Genomic DNA, 11203 nt, shown 5'->3' on the forward strand with positions numbered 1-11203 from the left:
ATTTTATTAGGGACTCATACAACTCATCACAATGCATATATACATCTAATGTGTAAAGCACATCTGTCCATTCCTTGCCCTCATCATTTTAAAAGCATTTGCTCTCCACTTAAGACCTTTAAATCAGATCCTCTTTTTTCCCCTCTCTCCCACTCTCCGCTCCCTCATGAGCTCTTGATAATTTATAAATTATTATTTTATCATATCTTTCCCTGTCTGACATCTCCCTTCACCCCCTTTCCTGTTGTCCATCCCCCAGGGAAGAGGTCACATGTAGATCCTTGTAATCAGTTCCCTCTTTCCAACCCAGTCTCCCTCTACCCTCCCAGTATCACCACTCACACCCCTGGTCCTGAAGGTATCATCCACCCTGGATTCCCTGTGCCTCGAGCTCCTATCTGCACCAGTGTACAAACTCTGCTCTATCCAGACTTGCAAGATAGAATTTGGATCATGATAGTTGGGAGGGAGGAAGCATTTAGGAACTGGAGGAAAGCTGTGTTCTTCATCGATGCTACATCGTACCCTGACTGACTCATCTCCTCCCCTAAACCCCTCTGCAAGGGGATCTCCAGTGGCCGACAAATGGGCTTTGGGTCTCCACTCTGCACTTCCCCACTCATCCACTATGGTAAGATTTTTTTGTTCTCATGATGCCTTATACCTGCTCTCTTCAACACCTTGTGATCACACAGGCTGATGTGCTTCTTCCAGGTGGGCTTTGTTGCTTCTGTGGTGGATGGCCGCTTGTTTACCTTCAAGCCTTTAAGACCCCAGACGCTATACCTTTTGACAGCCGGTCACCATCAACTTCCTTCGCCACATGTGCTAATGCACCCGTTTGTCCTCAGCAATGCTATCATGAAGGTGTGCACCCAATGATATGATTTTTTTTTTGTTCTTTGATGCCTGCTAACTGATCCCTTCGGAACCACGTGATCACACAGCTTAGTGTGTTCTTCCGTGTGGGCTTTGTTGCTTCTGAGCTAGATGGCCGCTTGTTTATCTTGAAGTGTTTAAGACCCCAGACGCTATATCTTTTGATAGCAAGGCACCATCAGCTTTCTTCACCGCATTTGCTTGTTCACCCGCTTTGTCTTCAGTGGTTGTGTTGGGAGGATGAGCATCCTAGAATGCCAATTTAATAGAAGAAAGTATTCATGCATTGAGGGAGTACTTGAGTAGAGGAAAACCATCTCTTTTGCTACGTGTGGAGCCGCCTTGACCATTGTAGATCTACAGGGATCAGTACGGTGCTTCATCTCCCCTCAAGACCAGACATCCCAATCCTACTCAGCTTACTGTAATTTTACCAGAATAGCCACTTACAACGGTATAGCCCTGTTTTACCACACCCTGACTACAGCTTGTTTGCCTGCTCATTTGGATTAGTTACTTGTATCTCCTCTTATCAGTTTAACTTTTCGGGCTACCTGAGTTATGTACCCTAGTGAATATCTTACCCTGAATCTCAGTGTATCACCAAGAACAAAGTTCGATTCTCCTACTGAATTCCCTTTAATAAGATGGAAACGAGTTCCTTTAGTAATCCCACGACTAGTAGGGTTTGGAGTAGCTGCCTCAGCTGCTACTGGAATAGGAGACTGTATTTAGAATGACTAAATTTCAGAGAACTATCACAAAGCGTAAGTATAGATATCAGTCCCAGAAAATTCCATAACCCAACTTTCAGAGCAAGTAGAGTCATTGGCAGAGGGGGCTCTCAAAAACTGTATGGGGTTAAACCCCCTGTTCCTTAAGGAAGGAGGGTGACCTGCTGATTTAGGTAAAATATGCTGTTTTTAAATTTTATTTTAATCATTTCATTGTGGGCTCTTACAGCTCTTATAATAATCTGTACATCAATTATATCAAGCTCATTTGTACATAGGTTGTCCATCTCATTTCCAAAACATTTTCTTTCTACTTGAAAACTTGGTATCAGCTTCTCCTTTTACCCCCTCCTCCCTCACTATCACAGCCTTGTGACCACTTGACAATTTATAATTATTTTAATTTTTATATTTTACATCATCTACTGTCTCACTTCACCCATGTCCACTGCATCCCTTCACAAATGTTTCTGTTTATCCCCCTTGAGGGTGGGTGGGTTGTATGTGGATCATTGCAATCATTTTCCCCTTACTCTCCCCACTTTCCTCCTACCCTCATGGTATCTCTATGCTCATTAATAGCCCTGAGGGTTTTATCTGTCCTGAATTCTGAGTGTCAAGAGCTCTTATCTGTACCAGTGTACATGCTTTGTTCTAGCCAGATTTATAAGACAAAACTGGGGTCATGATAGTGGAGGCGGAAGCATTAAATAACTAGATAAATGTGTGTTTTGTCAGTGCTATACTGCACCTTGGCTGGCTTGTCCCTTCCTTGTGACCCTTCTGTAATGGGATGTCCAATAGTCTACAGATGGGCTTTGATTCTCCATTCTGAGACCCCACGTTCGCAACAAAATGGTTGCTTCTTCTGATACCTAATCCCATGGACACCATGTGATCACAGGGGTTAGTGTGCTTCCTCCATGTGGATTTTGTTACTTCCCGGCTAGATGTCCACTTGTTTAACTTCAATCCTTTAAGACCCCAAATACTTTATCTTAAAATAGCTGTGCACCATCAGCCTTTTTTACATTGGCTTATGCACCCATTTTGTCTTCAGTGATCATGTTGGGAAGGTATTACAGAATGCCACGCTATTAGAACAATGTGTTCTTGCAAGGAGGAATTGAAAAGAGACCCAATGTCTGCCTGCTACCTTAATACTTAACCTATATGCATGTACATAGACCAATATTCCTATCATTATATATTAATATATTTTCATATGCACATGCCTATGTTTATACTTCTATAAATGTCTTTTGCCTCCTACTTCTTTCTTCTATTTCTTTTTTGCTTCCCTCCTGTCCCAGTATCATGTTCAATCTTCATTCGGCTCTCTGTACTTCCTCTCAGCTACGTTGCACTGGCTCAAGCCTCGCTAGCCATTCTATGCCCTTTTCGCCATTTATTTTATTTTTTAAATTTCTTAAATAATTTTATTAGGGGCTCATACAACTCTTATCACAATCTATACATATATCAATTGGGTAAAGCACATTTGTACATGTGTTGCTCTCATCATTCTAAAAACATTTGCTCTCCAACCAAAGCCCTGGCATCAGGTCATTTCCCCTGCCCCCTGCCTCATGAGCTCTTGATAATTTATATATTATCATTTTGTCATATCTTGCTCTGACCCACGTCTCCCTTCACCCACTTTTCTGTTGTCTGTCCCCCAGGGAGGAGGTCACATGTAGATCCTTGAAATCAGTCCCCCTTTCTAACCCACCTTTCCTATACCCTCCCAGTATCTCCACTCACACCACTGGTCCTGAAGGGATCATCCGCCCTGGATTCCCTGTGTTATCATTTCCTATCTGTACCAGTGTACATCCTCTGGTCCAGTCAGACTTGCAAGGTAGGATTCAGATAATGACAATGGGGGTTGGGGGAGGAAGCATTTAGGAACTAGAGGAAAATTACATTTTTCATCATTGCTACATTGCACCCTAACTGTCTGGTCTCTTCCCCAAGACCCTTCTGTAAGGGGATGTACAGTGGCCTACAAATGAGGTTTGGGTCTCTACTCCGCACTCCACCACTCATTCACTATGGTAAGACTTTTTGTTTTGATGATTCCTGATACATGATCCCTTTGACACCGCGTGATCGCACAGGCTGGTGTGATTCTTCCATGTGGGCTTTGTTGCTTCTGAGCTAGATGGCCGCTTTTTACCTTCAAGCCTTTAAGGCCCCAGACACTATATCTTTTGATAGCTGGGCACCATCAACTTTCTCCGCCACATTTGCATATGCACCCATTTGTCTTCAGCGGTCGTATCAGGGAAGTGAGCACAAAATGATATGTTTTTTTGTTCTTTGATGCCTGATAACTGATCCTTTCAGCACCTCGTGGTCACACAGGCTGGTGTGCTTCTTCCATGTGGGCCTTATTGCTTCTGAGCCAGATGGCTGCTTGTTTACCTTCAAGGCTTTAAGACCCCAGACGCTATCCCTTTTGAAAGCCGGGCACCATCAGCTTTCTTCATGACTTTTATTTGTTCACCCACTTTGTCTTCAGCGGTTGTGTCGGGAAAGTGACCATCATAGAATGCCAATTTAATAGAAGAAAGTGTTCTTGCATTGAGGGAGTACTTGAGTGGAAGCCCAATGTCCCTCTGCTACCTTAATACTAACCTTATAAATATATGCACATAGATCTATTTCCCCCTATGTACACATATACATATGTACATATCTTTATCTAGACCTCTATAAATGCCCTCTGCCTCCCAGCTCTTTCCTCTGTTTCCGTTGACTCCCTCCTGTCCCACTATCATGCTCAGTCCCCACCAGGGTTTCAGCAATTCCTCTTAGTTACATTACCCTTGATCATGCCCAACCAGGCCTCCCATACCCTCCTCACCACCGATTTGGATTGCTTGTTGTTCCCTTGTCCCCTGGGTTTATTAACACTACTGCTTTTCTCCCCACCTCCCGTCTCCCATGTCCCCACGGAACTATTGGTCCTGTTGTTTCCTCCTGCAATTATTCATCCAGCCTATCTTATTTAGACAGACCTGCAGAGATAATAACATGCACAAAAACAAGACAGAGCACAACCAAGCAACAATATAAAACAGAACAAGAAAGTTAGTTCCAGGATTATTTGTTGCCCTTTAGGAGTATTTTCCAACCAGTCTGTTGGGGCATCATGCCCTGGCCCCAGAGTACACCTTCAGCGCTCCCTGGGGCCCTCACCGCTCCATTCCCTTGCTGTGCTGCTGCATCCCCTTAATGTTTTGCCTAACTGTGGCAGATCCGATCGGGTGCAATTCCCTCACTGTGTCTCTGGTGTTGTCACCTATAGGGCTATGGGTTAGTGAGGGACGTTATGTCTCATAGTGGGGCCGGCCATGTGGTCCTCTCTGTCGACTATCTGTTCTAATTGGGAACATCGACCTCCTGGCCTGGTGGAACATGATGTGCTCCACTCTCTCCTCCCCCTTCATCTGCTCCCATGTGCTCTGATCAGATATGTCCCTCTTCTGGAGCTGTAGATTCAGTGCTCTCCTTTGAAATAAATTCTTCTAAGGGGAGGGGTAGATGTCCCCTTAGTAGTTAGGGTTAGGGCTGGCCCCGCACACGTATCCACTGGTTCCCTACTCCACACCGGCATGTTGCATTCACATCTTGGAGCATTGGGTTGAAGTCTGGTCCCTCTTTTCCTGTGGTGACACAAACAATACCCTCCCCTTGGGTGAGTTAGTGCCCTATGCTCCTGCCACCCTTTTCTCTTTTATTATTTTTTTTCCTTTTCCCCACCTCCTTTTTAGTTGTCTGCCATGTGTACCCCTGTATTTGGTTTGGTCCCTGCCATATTACCTGGTCCTCACCCCAGGCATATTTGTATACCATAGCTTTTTCCCTATGCCCCTTTTGCCTTTTTATTCACTTTAAACTTACCTCAGCAGCCTTTCAAGTCTTTCTATATTTAAGTCAATGCTATCTTGAAGTCTGTTATCTCTTTTTTGCCCTCTGGGTGAGGTTGTTCTATGTGGTGGTCTCTTATTTATGCTTGGTGAGTGTTGTTCTTCTGCCCATACTGGGTCGGGAAGGATCTTTGGTAGGGCTGGGTTTCTTTTAACGTATTCTTTGAGATTTTCCGTGTCTGGGAAGACTCTTACTTCTTCATCTATCTTGATCGATAATTTGGCTGGGTAGAGTATTCTTGGGTTTGCATTGTTTTCCTTAAATTTTTAAAATATGTTACTTCACTCTCTCCTCTTCTTCATAGTTTCTGCTGATAGGTCTGAGCATATTCTTATTTGTGATTGCTTGTTTTTCCCTCGCTGCTCTCATGATTTTCTCCTTTTCCTCAAAGTTGGATAATTTAACTATTATGTTCCTTGGTAACTTCTTCTTGGGATTCAGTCTTGCTGGTGTTCTTTCAGCCTCCTGAATGGTTGCCTGGTTTTCATTCACTAAGCTGGGGAAGCATTCCTCCAAGAATTCTCTCACTATTGTTGCAGATGACTTCTTTGTTGTGCCTTCCTCTGGTAAGCCAATAATTATAATGTTGTTCTGCTTCATAGCATCAGACATAGCTCTTACGTTTTCTTCAGCTTCTCTGATGATCTTATTAGATTTTTGTTTGCATTTGTTAACGTCTGCTTGGCTGTCCTCCAAGTCATTGATGTGTTTCTCTGATTCCTCCAGTTGCTTCTCAGGGTCCATGAGTGTGCTACTGGTTTTTGTTACCTTCTCCCTAAACTCCTGTATTTCTCTTTGATTTATGGCTTTTACTTCTTTTATCATTTCATCCTTTTTCTGTATTGGTTTCCTCATATCTTCAATGACTCCAAGTAGCATTCTGAAAATTTCTTTCTGTGGCAGCTCAATGTCTGCTTCCTCTATGCATGTCGTTATGTTCAGGACATCTACTGGCATTACCTTTTGTTTCTCCCATTTTTTTCATTGAGATCATTGGGGCTGATGGATGTTTATGTTGCGTTGTTTCAGATGAGCCAGGTGCCATTTTCCAGGGAATCGAAGAGCACTGGCTCTCTCTGGGAGACTTGTAGGAGTGCTTTTTGAACTGCCAATAGCTTATTTCACTATGGAATTAACTTACCACTTTATCCTCCAGTGGCTTACCTCTCAGGGGAGTGACCCAGAAGGGTTGTCTGCTTCTATGTTGCCGAGGTTGGGCAGAGGTTCCTACCGCAGCGTTGAGGGGTGTTGGCTGAGCTGCCTTATTGCCCAGGCACACAGGCAGGAATTCCCCAGTAAGAAGTTGAGCAGAGTATCCCCTGGTAGGGGTCAGCAGGGATTTCCCAGCCTCTTTAGCTATACAGGGTGGAACTCACCTAGCTGGGTGTGGCGCACTTGTAAATGCCCTAGGGTAAGGGGAGTGGTCTGGAGGTTAGCTGTAGAGTGTCAGTGATCAGGAAAGAGGCAAAGAGGAGGGGAAAAAAGTTAAAAAGCAAGCCCGATGAGCCTGTGGGGGCGGGGGAGTGGGAGGATATAGTGAAGAGATGGAAACAAAACAACAATGTAGCTGAGTCCTGATTCCCAATAGTGGAGCTGCAAGGGTTTAGTCCCTGCTCCGTGGTGGCAGTGGCAAGCTGTGACTGTGTTGAGAAAAGGCCCCTGCCCAGGCCTCCAAGACTGACTGGGGCGAACAGAGAGGAGATGCAAGGGTCTAATCCCTGCCCCGAGGCGAGCGGTGGCAAACTGTGGCTGTGTTGAGACCAAGTCACCCTACAGGCTCCAAATGGTCCTCGCCCTGGCAGAGACAGTGGCGGGGCCAAGGTCAAGCCCCAGCCGGCCTCCACTGAGGTAAGCCAAAAGCCCCCAGCCCCTCAAAACCCCGTGGGTCTGTGCCTACTTATCTTTATGATGCTCCTCCTGCGTTTCAGCAGTGTTGAATTTCCCTCTAAGCAACTCTCCTGGGCTGAATTTGGCAGTCTCTCTGGTATGTGTTACTCTGTCGCCATCTTCCAGAACTCCATTGTTTTTTGTCACTCTCTATTTTCATATTTCCCTTATTTTCCCCATAAAACAACTGAGTAAACGGTGTGGCTTTATCTGACTTCTTGCTAGGCAAAGAAGAAAAACTACCATGAGGGAGAGGTCAAACAAACATCTACTCTCCGTTTTAGTATTTGTTTCTCCAGTATCCCTCTTCCAAGGTACCATAATGTGTTAGTCTGGGCACATTAGAGAAATAAATCCACAGAAACTCATGTGTATAAGAGAGTGTTTTATATGAAGGTTAAGTGCACATCAAGAAAACAGCCCAACCCAGTGCTACCCAAACCCACAAGGTCAACATTAACCCATATGTTCAACACCAATCCACAAAGTCCTCTTCCATCTCACCAAACAGATGCAATGACACTGACTGCAGTAGGAAAGCCGAATCAGTGAAAGGGTAAACATCTCAGTGCTGGCAGGGGTCTCCACACGGGTGCTCCAGCACCCAGGGCTGCATTGGGGTAGGTCCATGTGACTTATTTTCAGGAGTGTCTTGCAGGAAGTGAGCCTTGCCAGCTGAAGCAAGGAACTGGCTAAGGCACCTGCACCCTGGTCCGACCATCACAAAGCAAGAGAAACTAGAAAGGCCAGGCTCACAAAACCATTTATCTACCCTCTTCCAATTAATCCCACATGTGTTTATTGGCCAGGTTGGCACAATAAGCTTTAACTGTCTCAATAGGTTTAGTATTAAGGTAGCAGATGGACATTGGGCCTCCACTGAAGTACTTCTTCAATGCAAGAACACTTTGTTCTATTAAACTGGCATTCCATGATGCTCACCTTCCCACCACAATCCTTGAAGACAAATGGGTGCATTGCAAATGTGGTGAAGAAAGCTGATAGTGTCCAGCTTTCAAAAGATATTAGTGTCTGGGGTTTTAAAGACTTGAAGATAAACAATCAGCCATCTGGCTCAGAAAAAAAAGCCCACATGGAAGAATCACACTAGCCTATGTGATCATGAGGTGTCAAGGGGATCAGGTATCTGACATCAAAGTACACAAAAATAATATTGTGAATGAGGGGGGTCTAGTGTGGGGACCCCAAGACCATCTGTAGACAACTGGACATCCCCTTATAGGTGGGTTAAGGGGAGGAGACAAGCCAGACAGGGTGCAGTGTAGCAATGATGAAACCTATAGCTTTCCTCTAGTTCTTCTTTTAAATTTTTAAATCACTTTGTTGGGGGCTCATAAAACTCATCACAATCCATATATGCATCCATTGAGTTAAGCACACTTATACATTTGTTGCTATCATCATTCTCAAAATGTTTGCTTTCCATTTCAGCTCATCATTTTCTCCCTCCCTCCCTGTTCCCCTATCCCTCATGAAACCTTGATAATTTACAAATTATTATTTTGTTATAACATACACTGTACAACATCGCTCTTCGCCCACTTTTCTGTTGACTGTCCCCAGGGAAGGGGTTATATGTAGATCCTTTTAATAGGTTCCCACTATCTCCCCTACCTTCCCTTCACCCTCCTGGTATTGCTACTCTCAGCATTGGTTCTGAAGGGATCATCTGTTTAAAAATAAAAAACAAAATACAGTTAGCCTAAGGTGCTTTACTGAATGAAGTCTCTATGGAATCATCACAACTGTCCACATACTCAAAAGCAGACAGATTGGATGTGGATTTCTTCTAAAGGGGCCAGATAATGCTGAGAGTCTTCACTTCTTTTTTTTTTTAAAACAGTTTATTAGGGGCTCATACAACTCTTATCACAATCCATGCATATACATACATCAATTGTATAAAGCACATCCGTACATTCTTTGCCCTAATCACTCTCAAAGCATTTGCTCTCCATTTAAGCCCTCTGTATCAGGTCCTCTTTATCCCCCTCCCTCCCTGCTCCCTCATGAGCCCTTGATAATCCACAGATTGTTATTTTGTCATATTTTGCCCTATCCAGAGTCTCACTTCCCCCCCTTCTCTGCCATCCATCTCCCAGGGAGGAGGTCTCATGTGAATCCTTGTAATCAGTTCCCTCTTTCCAACCCACTCACCCTCCACTCTCCCAGCAATGCCCCTCACACCCCTGGTCCTGAAGGTATCGTCCACCCTGAATTCCCTGTGCCTCCAGCTCCCGTATGCACCAGTGTACAACCTCTGCAAGGTAAAATTCGGATCATGGTAGTTGGGGGGAGGAAGAATCCAGGATCTGGGGAAAACTGTGTTCTTCATCGGTACTACATCACACCCTGACTGACCCATCTCCTCTCCTAAACCCCTCTATGGGGGATCTCCAGTGGTCGACACTTGGGCTTCGGGTCTCCACTCTGCACTTCTCCCTTCATTCACTATGGTGTATACACACACACACACACACACACACACACACACACATATATATATATATTCTTTTTTTTTTTTTACATGATGCCTTATACCTGGTCCCTTTGGCACCTCGTGATCGCACGAGCTGGTGTGCTTCTTCCATGTGGGCTTTATTGCTTCTGAGCTAGATGGCCGCTTGTTCACCTTCAAGCCTTTAAGACCACAGACACTATCTCTTTTGATAGCCGGGCACCATCAGCTTTCTTTGCCACATTTGTTAATGCACCCGTTTGTGTTTGGCGATCGTATCATGGCAGTGTACAGCCAATGATATGATTTTTTGTTCTTTGATGCCTGATAACTGATCCCTTTGGGACCACGCGATCACACAGGTTGGTGTGTTCTTCCATGTGGGCTTTGTTGCTTCTGAGCTAGATGGCCGCTTGTTTATCTTCAAGCTTTAAGACCCCAGTCACTATCTCTTTTGATAGCCGGGCACCATCAGCTTTCTTCACCACATTTACTTGTTCACCCACTTTGGCTTCAGCAGTTGTGTCGGGAGAGTGAGCATCATAGAGTGCAAATTTAATAAAAGAAAGTATTCATGCATTGAGGGAGTGCTTGAGTAGAGGCCCAAGGTCCTTCCGCCACCTTAATACTAAACCTATAAATATAGACATATAGATCTATTTCCCATCCTCCTATATATATTTGCATGTATATGTCTTTGTTTAGACCTCCATAAATGCCCCTTGACTCCCAGCTCCTTCCTCCATCTTCCTTGACTTTCCTCCTGCCCCACTAGCATACTCCGTCCCCACCTGGGCTACAGTTATACCTCCTCTCTACGCAAACTTACCCTTGATCATTTCCCACCAGGTCTGCCACTCCCCCCTCACTACCATTTTGGGTCCCATGTTGTTCCCTTTTCCCTGTGTTTGTTAACACCACTTCCTTACCACCCTAGCCCACCCCCACCCCAAGTCCCCCCGGAACTGTTGGTCCCGTTGTTTTTCCTCCAGATAGTTAATCCAGCCTGTCCTATTCAGACAGACCTGTGGAAACACTAACATGCACGAAAACAAGACAGAGGAAAACAAAGCAACAATATACAATCAGACAACAAGAAAAACCACTGACAAAGGACAAAACAGAACACTTCACAAGAGAAAAGCTTGTAGTTAGTTGAAGGATCGTTTGCTGGCCCTTAGGAGCGTTTTCCAGTCCAGTCTGTTGGGGCATCACGCCCTGGCCCCAAAGTCCACTTTCAGCATTACCTGGGGACCTTGCCACTCCATTCCCTTGCTGTACCGCTGCT

This window comes from Tenrec ecaudatus, unplaced genomic scaffold (genome assembly GCF_050624435.1).
Source record: "Tenrec ecaudatus isolate mTenEca1 unplaced genomic scaffold, mTenEca1.hap1 Scaffold_123, whole genome shotgun sequence".
In the NCBI taxonomy this organism is placed as follows: domain Eukaryota; kingdom Metazoa; phylum Chordata; class Mammalia; order Afrosoricida; family Tenrecidae; genus Tenrec; species Tenrec ecaudatus.